The 13903-nt window shown below is 34.7% G+C and overlaps 1 pseudogene; it reads right to left on the reverse strand.

Annotated features, from left to right (window-relative positions):
- LOC131279470 (olfactory receptor 2G2-like) overlaps positions 1-13903 on the reverse strand; it is a 57543-nt pseudogene that overhangs the window by 18193 nt on the left and 25447 nt on the right.

Here is a 13903-nt window from a genome sequence, read left to right on the forward strand (position 1 = left end):
CACTTGGTGGTGGGGTGAAACCCTACTCTGTATCTGCAGGGGACTGTCCACCAACATAATCCTCTGAAAGAACCCCCAGATCAATGGGAAGCTATACCAAATGTAAGCAATAGACCATATTACTAGTCATATTTTGATGATTTTTAAAATAATCTGTAACAAATATTCCAAAACAATGCCAGGTGCTGGTGGATGGGAAATGTATGGGAATTCTGCACATGATGCATGAATTTTTGTAAACTCACAACTTCTATAAAAATATATATATTTTTTAAAATGTTCAATTCTGGTCCAGTCATTCTGGAAATAAATCCAAGAGTACCTATCACATTGTTGAGCTTGCAAGCTGCTTCTCTCTGCACAACAGAATTCACTGTCTGATCTGGATGTTGGGCTCAGAAAACTTCTGTCTACTCTGACCTATTTTGGAAAAGAGAAGTGTGCCCTGCCTTTCTAGGCTGGATTTTTCCTGAGGGACTGCCAGGTTTGGAATAACGGCTACTTATAGAGGTTCAAGAGTGGGGTGATAAATCTGGATACTGTGCTCAGTGTGATCACTGACTCACTCACCTTGGAAAATTATTCCTTTCCTCAGAAATGAGTTTCTCCATATGTCAAGTGAGGGTGTTAATACCAGTTTCTTAATGCATCTAACTTATCTTGTCATGAGGAGTTGGAAACACATTTACTGCAAAATATGATAATTTAACAGGACCCATGAACTGTGAGTCCAGAAGATGGCATTGAGTTCCTGGTGGCCATGATGATAATAAGAGACATTGGGCTCACCAGGTGCCAAGCTCTGTTCTGAGATCTTGACCTCTAAGGGACTTTTTAGTGCAGTAACCCACCCAAGGGGACTCTAGGGGAGAAACAGAATTTGATCACAGGAGCTCACAGCCCAAAGTTCTCTGTTTTTCCCTAAATTCTGTTTAATGATAAATTGCTATATTTTGAGTTTTAGTTTTAGGCTTCCCAACCTATGCTGATACCTTGGAGAATACTTAAATATTTAGCATTAAACACTTGATCTTCCAATATCTTTAGGAGTCCTTAACACCACAGAATTGTAGATAGAAAACAGTGTTCACCTTGGTGCTTTAACAATTCCTATTTCACAAATGTGTAATGAATGTCCTGATTTTGGATAAAGAGAGGAAGGGATGTTGAATACAAATATATTATGTAGACAGAACCAGTGGGAGGTGGTCTTCTGGTAAATATTAAGGGCAACCAATGGCATCAGGAAAGGGACAAGGAGTTAAGATATGCAATTGTGGAAGAAGTGGATATGATAAGCTTGGTCACTTTACATTAGCTTACTCAAACAGTTGAGAAAAACATGGCATGAATGAGGCCAAAATATAAAGTTTAATCTCAGGTATTATTTTCTGATTCACAAATGCTTACACAGGACAATGGGGAGGGGTATGATAGTCCAAAACTATTTCTAACCTTCAACATGAGGAACCCTAAAATCTATAGGTCTAAGTAAATCTACTCCAATCAATGTGTATGGTTATAGATTGATTTTTTGAAGTACTTAAATGCTACTTATAGGATAAACTGGTAGAGGAAGTTATAAAATCATACATAAAAATCTAAGGACTTATATGTAATTGGTTACCTGAGCTTCCTACTGGAAATCCATAACTGAACTTTGCTCTGGTAAGGGAATACAACATCATTACTATAACAGTCATATAAAGTGATCTCTGCAATCATGTACCTTTTTTTGTGTTGAGTAGTTCTCGCTTTCTCCTAAAGTGGAATAAGAGCACAGAGAAGAAAATTGAACAAAAATGTAATCAGTGGTGACACTGATCCAAAATGATTGGCCACCAGCTCATTGCAGATCCTTGAACTCATGCTTTCTTCCCTGGAAAATGAAAATTAAAAATAAAATGCTTTCTGGACATGCTCTATGGAAAAATTAAAATCATTTTTAAAGTCAACAGATAGTACATTATTAATAAAGCAAAAACAGGGCTCAGAAATAAAGCTACTATTGTCACCTTAGAAACATGTCTCTAAAGTAACATAATTATGATCACAACTAGATAGCCATAAAGTGAGCTCTCTCGTAATATCCAATTCTAAAATCATTGGAATTTCCCTTAAGCTAATATGTTAATTCAACCACAAGATTCCTTGGAAATGTATTATCCTTCCAGATTCCAGATTTTGGAATACTCCAAATTTCTAGAAAATGGTGGCAATAAAAAATGCTATATTTTTAACAAGCCACATTTAGAGAAGTGTAACTTGGTAGTAGGTAAAGATGTTCTGCTTCCCCTGAACTCTAAGAATAAACATGTTCTATTATGAAGCTGTCAGTTTCCCTGAAGCATGGATGCTTGCATTCTCTATTGACAGCTCATGGGTTGTTCCCTTGGGATATCAGGCTCCACTAGGAAATTCTTATTTAATACAAGATGGCCAAAGAAGAGTATCCTAGGAGACCAATGTATTGTAATCCCTAAAGTCATATATTTCATCACCTGATACATTATTTTTTAGACTATGAAATTTCAATATTCCAAAAATGCTCTCAAGACTTAATTGAACACATGTGCACAGTCCTTTATTCATCTATCAGCCTATCCATCCATCCACCATCCATCCATCTATGTATCCATCTACATGTCTTTCCATTTGCGATCTTCATTTAAGTCCCAGTAATGGTTTCTTGTTATTTTTAGAAAACTTCCTCCTACAGACTGCAATGCTCAGTTGTAATAATTTCCCTTTGTCTATTTTTTTGGTTGTAGTTACTCCAGTCTTGCTTAGTATTCTATTTATGTTCCTCACATTTCAGTTTCTCCTCCATAATGAGACACTATAGCCTACTCTACTCACAATGGAATATTCTTCTCACAGTGTCTCTTGTCTCTGTACTTCATTTCTCAGAAGCCTTGCACAAACTGCCAGGAGGAAACAAATCCATTTTTATTGATGCTACTTATTTTACTTACTAACATGTAAAAACAGTTGAAAAAATTACATACCAATTTTTAAAGTCTGGCTTCCACTCTGAATTTTGTGCTGGCAGGAAATGAGAATATTTGGATGATCTTATTTCTTGTGCTGAGCAGAGTGCCTGACATAACAGTTGCTCAATAAATATTGTTAACTGAAGGAATTATTTGAATCCCTCCATCCATATTGCTATTAAATCAACCAACATTTACTTCACATTTGAAACACTTTATTATGCACTTATATAAAACTAATAATATGACATAACTATTTGTGTAAATATGGTACTTTGTAATAAGAGCCCATAAAATCTGAGTCATGTCTCCTAACCATTTTATGCCTCAACAACCAAAATTACATGCTGAATTAAATCAAATAATGAGTGATTAAAATGTATTAGCCATTATATGCAAAATGCCATTCCAGTCATTTCTTTTTTTAAATCGTATTCATTTGAAAATACATAGATCACAAAAAATGTTACATTAAAAAATATAAAAGGTTCCCACATAGCCAACACCCCCACACTCCTCCTACATCAATAACCTCTTTCATCATTGTGGCACATTCATAGCATTTGGTGAATACATTTTGGAGCACTGCTGCACCGCATGGATTATAGATTACACTGTACTTTAAACACTCCCCCAGTACATTCAGTGGGTTATGGCAGGATATATAATGTCCAATATCTGTCCCTGCAATATTATTTAGGACAACTCCAAGTCCCAAAAATGCTCCCACATCACATCTGTTCTTCCCTCTCCCTGCCCTCAGCAACTACCGTGGCCACTTTCTCCAAATCAATGCTACAGTTTCTTCTATTACTAGTTACAATGGTGACTAGTGACTTCTATTACTAGTCACCCATTTGTCCACTGTAATCCATATTTTATTCCTCCATCCTGTGGCCCCTGGGACGGTAATGTTATTTCACCTCTATATCGAGAGGGGGCTTAGACCCACATGGTCATTTCTTGAGTGCTTATCTTTTTCTGATCACTAAATGGAGATGTGATGGTGAACCTGTCTTTAGGTAGATCACACACTGGCAAAAGAGAGAAAAGGTTTGTAGCCAATGAAGTACCATGTAAGAAAAAAAAGCAGGCATTATTTAAGAGCAAAAGAATCTTCTGAAGAAGAGAATAATATTTTGAGGGTTTTGAGAGAAAAGTGAAAATTAGCCAGTACTATGAGGAAAGATAGAAAAGAAACATTTCATGGAAAAGAATTATAGTGGACAAAAATACAAGGAAGGGAAAAACATATGTTTTCAGGTAGTTTTACAAGGCTGGAGCTTAAAGAGGGCATGTGAGTATTCAGAAAGTCACAAGTATATAGTCAGAGTATGAAAGTCTTAGAATGTTATTTGACGTCATCCTATTCAATAAGCTCATCAACTTGAAGTAAAATGGAAATATTGTAGGTTTTGCTTATTTTAACAGAAAATTTATACTTCATTTCTGAAGAAAGAAAGAGATCTTTTTGTACTTAGGAGGCTCAAAGTTATTGGTGATACTCTGTCTTAAGTTGGGTGGTAATGACATGGATATTTAATTATCATTATATATATATAGCTAAAATGGATAAATAAATTATAACTGCAGATAAATAAGGCATATTGAGTGTATGGAATGATCTCCAACTCCCAATGTCACCATTATGGAATATAAAGTTTTTAACCTAAGAGAATTAAAAGAATAGGAGAAAGATTTTCTTTTTGGAAATGAGTTATGGATACAAGGTAATAACAAAAATAAATAAAAGTAGGCCTCAACAAGTCTAAATTTTAAATGGAAATGGGATGGAAAAAGTAAAAACCCTTCAGAAAAAGAAGAAAAAAATGGAGGAACCAGTTGTACAATAATATAGAGACATCCTATAATTACAACTCAATGTGTGTGATATCAGGGCACAAATAGGAAAATAAGCCAATGGAAAGAAGGAAGAGCCCTGAAACAGGAACATCCATCCATGAGTTATGTATGACCAGATTGGCACTGCAGATCAATGGAGGAAGGAAAAAATTTTTAAATACTTAGTCCAGGGATAATTAGGTATGATATAAAATTGAATTGTACACCTGTGTCAATATTACACAATAAAATGCAAGGTCAATTACATGCAAAAAGCTGAAGGAAAGAACATAAAGATATTACAAAGTATTATTTGTATTATATGTTGTTTATTCTTAACAAGACACAGAAATTAATAACAACCATGAATAAGACTGAGAAGTTTATGGCAGAAAAATTAATAAGATCCAGTTAATGAAAGACAATATAAAGAAAGTTAAAGAGACACTGACTGGTTAGAGAAGACTTTACAATAAATAGAAATGACAAAGACTTATGTCCAGCATATATTAATACCTTCATAAATCAGTACAAACATACAATCCTATAGGAAAATTGGACAAGATAATTGAACAAATACTTCAAAACAGAAATAATTTAGTAAAAGAAAGGTGCTCAGAGGGAAATCTAAATTAAAACCAAAAGGTGATACGATTGCATACCTACATGTGAGATTTACCAAAATTTAAAAAGCTGACAACATGATGTGCAAAAATAATGTGAAGCAACAAATACTATCATACACCGACATTAGGACAACATAATAGACTGTTCAGGAGTCATTTTGACATTTTGTAACAAAATTGAATATCTGCATTCAATATAGCCAACAATTATGCCAACAACTTCCCTAGAGAAATCTGGGCATGTGTACACAATGATACATGCACAGAGGAGAATTGTGGGAAGATGGTGGAGTAGAATGCTCCAGGAATCAATCCCTTAACCAGAACAACTAACTATTAAATAGTGAGGAACTGTCTGAATCAACTATTTCAAAACTCCAGAGTTCAGCAGAACACTGCAGCAACCAGGCAAGGGCTGAAGGAAGATGTGTCTGCTGATATCTCCCTTCTCTCTCAGGTGTCCTTGTTTCCAGCTTCTTGCTTCTCTCTATCTGAATTTCATTCAATTCTCAAGGACTCCAGTAAGAGGATTAGGACCCACCCTGGATGAGGTGAGTCACATCTTAAGATTCTTCTCACCAAGTTTCTACTTACACTAGATCCACATCCACAGGAATGGATTAACATGAAGAACATACTTTTCTGAGGTACATACAACTACAGACCATTAGACTGCTCTTCCAATTTTTGGAAAAAATTAAGATTGGTCTTAATATTTCTTGGAATATTTGATAAAATTCCCAATGAAGTAATATGGTTTCATTGTTGGGAAGGTTTTGATGACTGTCTTTACTAGTTATTATTTGACATCTCTATCTTCTTGAGTCAATCTGGTACTTTGTGTGTTTGTGTGTTGCTAGGAATTTTTCCATTTCATCTAGCTTATCTAATTTGCTGTTGTACAGTTTTTTATATTATCCTCTTAAAGTCCTTTTTATTTGGTGGGGTAATAAAAAGGAACAGTAATAATGTTCCTCTTTTCATTTCTGATTTTAGTTAGTTTTGCCTATCTCATTTTTCTTTGTGTTTAGCTAAAGGTTTGTCAAATTTATTGATTTTTTGGTTCATGATGTATATTGTTTTTTGATTCTCCATTTAATTCATCTCCATTTCAAGCTTTGTTATTTCCTTCCTTTTGCTCCTTTTGGGTTTAATTTGCCCTTCTTTTACCAGTTCTTCCAGTTTTGTGGATAGTTCTCTATTCAGAAATCATTCTTTTTTCTCATCTTCTTTTTAAAAATTTTTATTAGAGAAGTTGTGAGCTTACAAAACAATCATGCATAATGTGCAAAATTCACATACGTCACCCATCCACTGACAACTTACACTGTTATGGAATATTTGTTACAGATTTTGACAGGACATGATTAGACTATTACCACTAACTATGGTACATATTGTACCTTTGGTATATTTTTCCATATATCCACTGTTATTAACAGTATGTATTAGTATTGTACATTTGTTATAGTTCATGAAAGAACATTCTCATATTTGTACTGTTAACCATAATCCAACTTCCACCACATGGTTCACTGTATTATACAGTCCCATGCTTGTACATTCCATCCAAAATTTATACTCAGGTGTTCTCACTTTCATCACAGGGTTGTGTAATGTTTACCCCAGTTAATGTTTGAACTTCCTCCTTATTAAAAGAAAAAATCTCATACCCCCAATATTGTCCCTTATCACTAATATAACACTTTCTTTAACATTGATGCAAGAATATCACAATATTGCTGTTAACCATAGTACATAATTCATATTAATTGGATTTTTACCTTACACTATATTCTTACTACCTTATAATAGTGATGTACATTTGTTCTAGTTCATAGAAGAACATTCTTACATTTGTATTATTAACCATAATCCCCGCCCACCTCCAGGTTCACTATGTCATTCTGTCCCAAGATTATTCTCTAGCTTTATTTCAGTTGACATTTACATCCCTAGACTACCCCTTTCAGCCACAATCCCTCTTTTTTCTTTTTTAATGTTACTATTTAGAGCTATAAATTTCTCTCTCAGCACTATCTTTGCTGAATCCCTTAAGTCTTGGTACAACGTATTTTCACTTTCTTTTACCTGAAGGTATTTCTTAATTTCCCTTGTGATTTCCTCTTTCACCCACTGGCTGTTGAATAATACATTGTTTAATTTCCACAAATATATTAATTTTCCATTTCTATCTCTGTCAGTGATTTCTAGTTCATTTCATTGTGATTAGAGAAGGTAAATACTATACTTTCAGTATTTTGGATTCATTGGGACTTTTTGTGGCTTAATACATGGTCTATCCTTGAAAATGATCCATGTGCACTTGAGAATAATGTATATTCTGTTGGGTGAAGTGTTCTATATATGCCCAGTAGATCTAGCTCATTTAGAGTATCATTCAAGTTTTCTACTTTTTTATTGATCTTTGTAAAAATATTCTATCCATTGTTGAAAGTGGTGTGTTAAAGTCTCCAACTCTTAGTGTCGAACCATTTCACCCTTCAAATCTGTATTTCTTCTATATATTTTGGTACCTTCCTCTTAGGTGTATATATATTTATTATCATGTATATTCCTGCTGAGTTGTCTCTTCTAACAGTTTTAGACTTAAAATCTATTTTATCATATTATTATTGCTACCCCAGCTCTCTTTTGTTTTATACTTGTATGGTAAGTTTTTGCAATCCTTTCACTTCCAACCCATTTACACCTTTTAATTATAATTATTGGGTAAACAGCATATAATTGGGACATACTATTTTACCCATTCTGCCAATCTGTACCTATTGAATAGAGAGTTTAATCCATTTACATTTAAAGTAACTATTGATAATTCAGGACTTATATCTGCCATTTTGCTATTTAGTCTTTGTAAGTCTCATGCCTATTTTGTCCCTAACTTCTTCCATTAATGTCCACTTATATATATTATAATTTCATAGTCATTTGGTTGGTTATTTTTTGTATTATACCATATTAAGTACCTTCTCATTGCTTTCTCAGTTTATTTTTCATGTTTTCCTATGGTTACCAAGGGCTAAAATTCACTCTAAATATGTAGCAGTCATATTTGATTTGATACCAATTTGACGTCTATAGCTTACAGATAGAGTGTTCCTATACCCCTCCATTCCCCTACCTTTTTTGTACTTGTTACAACTTATATTGTTTTTAAAATAAAATCCATAGATAAATCATTACTTTCTTTGCATTTGCATTTTAACACCTTTAGTATATGAAAAGAGGAGTTACATACTTAAAAATACAATACAATAATACTCTTATTTTATAATTATTCTTATGGTTTGTTTTATCTGATGACTTTAATGCTTTATGCCACTTTGAATTGCTCTCTAGTTTCCTTTCCTTTCAAACTGTTTAGCAGTTCTAGTGTTGATAAAGTTCCTCAACTTTTGTTAATCTTAGAATGTCATAATCTTTCCCTCATTTTTAAAAGAATGTTTTTCCAGATATAAAATTCTTTGTTGGCAGTTATTTCCTCTCAATATTTTAATTATTTCACCCCACTGCTGATGTGGGCTATGGGTGGAAGGCTCTTTGTCTCTTCAGAGATAACTAAGTTGTTTGACTTGTGGGTGTGGAACGGTAAGAGGCTGCAGTCCTGCTCTTAGGGACCAGCAGCGGCTCCAGTCCCAGGAAATGTTTAACAATGCGGGGGCTATAAACTTTAAGTATTTAGGGGAAATGCAAAAACCAAATATGCTAAAGGCTTATCTAGAATGTCTGGAGTCCATGCTAAAAGCTTACCTAAGATGTGGAAGATATATGCTAATTGAAGCCTATTGAGAACTGAAACAAAGGGACCATTTGGCCTTTCCTCTCTGTATAAAAGACGTTTGAAAATCTTGTTCGGGGCTCGGGATTCAAACTGAAAGCTCCCGAGTCCGGCCGGCCATCAATAAACCATTTTTCCTTCTCAAAATCATTCCTGAGTCCTGGCCTCTCTATACTCAAATAATTGAACTTCTCTTAAATTCCACAATATTTTTGGCAACTCTGGTGGGACAATAAATGAAGGCCAGAGATGGTAGCATTTTGCTGCCCCTTCCAAATCCCTGAGGAAGCCAGGAGGACTCGGGTGAACCCCAAATCTGGGCGCCCCTGGATTAAATTTAATCCAGAAAAGATGTGGGCTCCACCAGAATCTTCCCGACAAAAATCGAGGGCAATGGAAGGCCTGAAGAGAAAGATTCTGGGAACGAAAAAGAACTCCGAACACGGAAGAAGGTAAGACTCCCCGGGTGAGCACAGTCTGGAAGGCCCTAGTTTAATTGCTAGGAAGGGGAGGCTGATCACCTCCCGAGAGAACCCTAGTAGCCCCAGAAGGCTGGGGGGAAGCCGTTCTCTCTAGGCTTGGGAAAAGGAGGAAAACTGGGGAAAAGCCCTGGTGTTTTGGGTTTGTCTAACTGCATGTTAGAATCTGGTACTGGTCTTATGTCCACTAAAGGAGTGGAGTCTCGATTTTAATAGGAAGGGTATTTATAGGTTCGAGTCCTAATGTCCTGGAAATTGGTCTAGATTAAGGAAAACAAAACTTGGTTACAGGAAAATGGATCGGCTTTTCTGGTGGAGCTTGGTCTGGGTGTAAAGTTTAAACAGTGGAAAAGTCTAGCTGAAATCTTTTGTTATAGTGCTAATTTGTGAATGAATTCGCTTTATACCAAATGTTAAGTGTTCTGAGGTTTGTGATGGCTGTGGGGGCAGCTGTGGTGAAAATAAATATATAAACTTGTAAGTCAAATTAGTGACCTTTGTGCTTCTGTCTGTGTCAGCTCAATGTTAGTGTTGGAGTTGTGTCCTTACATAAAGTAGAATTACAGCTGAGCTGGAGCCCTCCCTTGCCATTGGCAAGGGGGTGAAATGATTCTGGGGCAAAAGCTGAGGAGTCTAGATGTTTGTGCATGCTCTGCTGTCTTGTCTCTGGTCTGGCCCTTTGCCGGGGCTTGGAGGCCATCTGTGTCCGCACCAAGCACCCAAGTTTGTTGGGAATGTCCCAGTCGGGGCGGCTAGGTTCCTGGGAGAGTTGCCAAATTTGAGTAGGTTCTGTCTGCCCATTTTGGCTGAAAGCTGGAAATCGGGAAGAGGCTTGCCCCTTTCCAGTGAGTCCACCCTTCTATTCATAAGCCGCATTCCTGTTTGTTGTGCACCCGACTGCCTGAAAGGGGGGGGGAAATTGAAGGAGGTGAAAAGCAGAGTCAGAATAAATGCAGTAAATTTCCCTCCTTAGGGTGTCAAAGCCAAAATACGTTTGCATTCTGCTCAGGTTCTTAGAAGGTATTGTAGTAACCTTAAGTGAGAGAATGTGTTCTGTGAAGGTAAAATCTGTCTTAAGGGTATAAATAATTATAAAAGTTTTACAAAGCATTGTTTAAGGTATTTAAGTGGCTAATTGCAGAAAGTCATTATTTAACAAAACTGAATTGATAATAATAATAATAATAAAAGGCAATTTTATAACAAACTTTTTTGGCAGCCAATCTCCCCTGCCAACTTGCTTCCAAAAAAACTGTTTCTGGTATTACATGCTACTAAGTATTTAAAGTGAAAAAAAGTTCATTATTTTAACAACTTGTTTAGTATTAATGGCAATTATATATTGTAAGAAGTTTGCCTGGTAACTTAGTATGTGGGATATATGGAGTGTGTTTTTATTGTTAAGGCAACAAAAAATGATTTTGTCCTAAGATAAAATAATTGATTATTGGAAAGAGTAGAGTGTGGGACAGAACCTGAATGAATACTGAAAGTGTAGAAGGTTTGTGGAAGGGAAATTTTTATGATTAAATTAAGTAAGATCAATATACAAAGAAAATATTTTATCAATAGCTTCTTGTGCTTTAACCTCATCATATCCTCAATGTTTGAAGAAGAGTCTTACCTCTTTTAAAAGAACATTTTATGTTCTAGAAATCAAATCCTGAAGAGTAGCCTTTTATTTCAAACTAACTGCAAGAGAATTATTCTTTTACTTTAAAAGAAAAATTAAAGTAATGGTTAAGTTCATTTAATATGTTATAAGTTGAATGAAAGGTATTTAAAAGTGTTATAAAATTAATAGATTTTAAAAAATTAATAAAAACTGTAACTAAGAGTTAAAATCATTTATAAATGCATTTATATTGTAAAACAGTGGAAAGACAATAACTGAAATTATAGCTGGGTGAATTTAGCCTGAAACTATTATTTAAGTGTAAATTCTACACTAACCTTTCCTTTGTTTATGGTTGCTTCAGGCCTAACCTCGCCCTTTGCCTTTGCCTATGGTTATTTCATAATTGAGAAGAGCTGGGACATCACTGTCTCCTCTTCTAGTATTAGTAACCCTTTCTCTCATGAATTCAAGTGTAAACTAAATAAATTGCTGCCTGATGGAATAAGGTTGAATGACCACTGGAGTTTTATTATCTCCAAAACCAAAAGGGGGGTGGAGGGGGAGAAGTCTCCTGCCTTGACGGTCAGTGTTCCTAAAAGTGGCAATTCATGAGAGAAAGCAGTCTGTCTCCCTGAGGCTTCAAATAGCCTCAGTATATATATATAAAATTAATCTTGTTGCTTATCCAAAATTCTGCTAATTTCAAGGTAAAATATAAAGTTCTAAAACAAAATGGTGCTAAGGCATTGAAAACATTTTGGTTATTACAATCCATTAAGTAAGAAAGAAAATTCTTGTGGTAAACTGCATGGTCATAGTGCAAATTAAGAAGAGTTTCAAAAGTCTTCAAAAAGTTTAAAGTAACTAAAATCATGTTGTTGTGTCAAACTATTCATGTCTGCCTATTTGCTCAAATTGTTGAGGTTAAATATGCAGTTATATAAGTAATATGTATTTCTGGACCCCTAATTAATTAAGCTAAACAGTATATAAAATAATGCAAATTACAAGTAATATCAATAAGTTGTGTTTGTGTCTAACTCTTTGTGTCTGCCCATTTTTAAAAAAAATGCTCAATGTATGTCTTCATACATCAGGATAATATCAAATTAACAAATAAAAATTCTTAAAAGAGGTCTATTCAAATTGTTAAAAATTAAATATGCAGTTATATTTATAAATATTCTTAAAGCCCAAATTGAACTAAGCAGGATGAAAAAGTCATAGAAATCTGATTATGGAAACAATTGGGAAAGGGCCTCCTCTTTGCAAGAGCTTTTAAGGCAAGACTAGGTGTGGCAGATTAAGCTTATCTACTAGGCTAGGGAATTAAGAATCAGTTTGCCTGGTAATTTCCCAGTTTAAACCTTTGTCAGCCATAAATTGCAAAAAAAAAAAAAAACACACACAAAGATTATATTAATTTTCACATAAGAAAAATGTTAATGTAACCTGGCAGCCTGCTGCCTCAGTCTCCCACTCCCGGGTTGGACAGCAGTGGAGACCAGTTTAGGCCAGTCCTATGGGCAATGGAAGGATGCCCAAGAAGGAGCTAACTAAGTCGGTGCCATTTCAGCACTAAATTCTATTCCTTATTTGAAAAAGGGGGGAGCAGGTAAAAACTAAAATGGTTGGAATGTGATAGAGGAAGCAGTTAAATCAAACTTTTGCGTGGGAAAGTTAAATCTCAAATAAGCTGTAACTTCTAAAGTATCCAATCTATGGAAAAACAGAGGAAGAGCTTGCATGCTAGGCTTAGGGGTATAAATTGTGTTATTTTTCTTTGTTCGGGGCACCAGCCATATCTGGCTCTGCACCCCTTCTTGCAAGATTAAGAATAAATTATTTTCTTCTCCACAATCTGGTGAGCCTTATTTTCTTCCAGAAGATTTCTTTCCAACAAAATAAGGTAATTAGTGGCTCTATTAACAAATTTCAGTAAGTAAAGGAAAGTCCATAAAAACTATAGAAAGATCTTTCCTGGGTTATGATTTTAAAAAATTAAGTAATTGTGTAATGTGTTTTAAAACCTGGTAGTCAGTATGCATGTGTTTTAAAACCTGGTAGTCAGTTATGCTTTTAAATTAATCATTTTCATAACTTAAAGAAAAAAAGTTTTTAGCTTCCTGTAAGGAAAAAAAAGAACATTCCCTGCATAAATTATTATGGTTTCAATTTTATTTAACTTGAGTGTAATCTCCCATAGTTAATTTATAAACTAAATTAACATATGTACAAAATCTTTACAGTAATGAAAATTGTAAGTTCACATTGGTGAAATTAGGCTAAAGGAAAAAGATTGTAGATATGCTCTCTTAAATAAAAAGTAAATTTCTTTCATTAGTAATTGTAATTTAGTAAGTTTATTTAAACATGAGGTGTGTCTAGTCAATGCGGTTATAGTCAATTATAAAGAGTTTGTAAAACATCTTCCAAACTAAAAATGTTTAAATAGTTCTAATTGTAGAAGTCATTGTTAACTAAAGAAACTTAGATTAGTATTGGTAGCAGAAATAACTTCATGATAATAAACCTGTCTGAAGGCC

This window comes from Dasypus novemcinctus, chromosome 1, assembly GCF_030445035.2.
Source record: "Dasypus novemcinctus isolate mDasNov1 chromosome 1, mDasNov1.1.hap2, whole genome shotgun sequence".
NCBI classification, from domain to species: domain Eukaryota; kingdom Metazoa; phylum Chordata; class Mammalia; order Cingulata; family Dasypodidae; genus Dasypus; species Dasypus novemcinctus.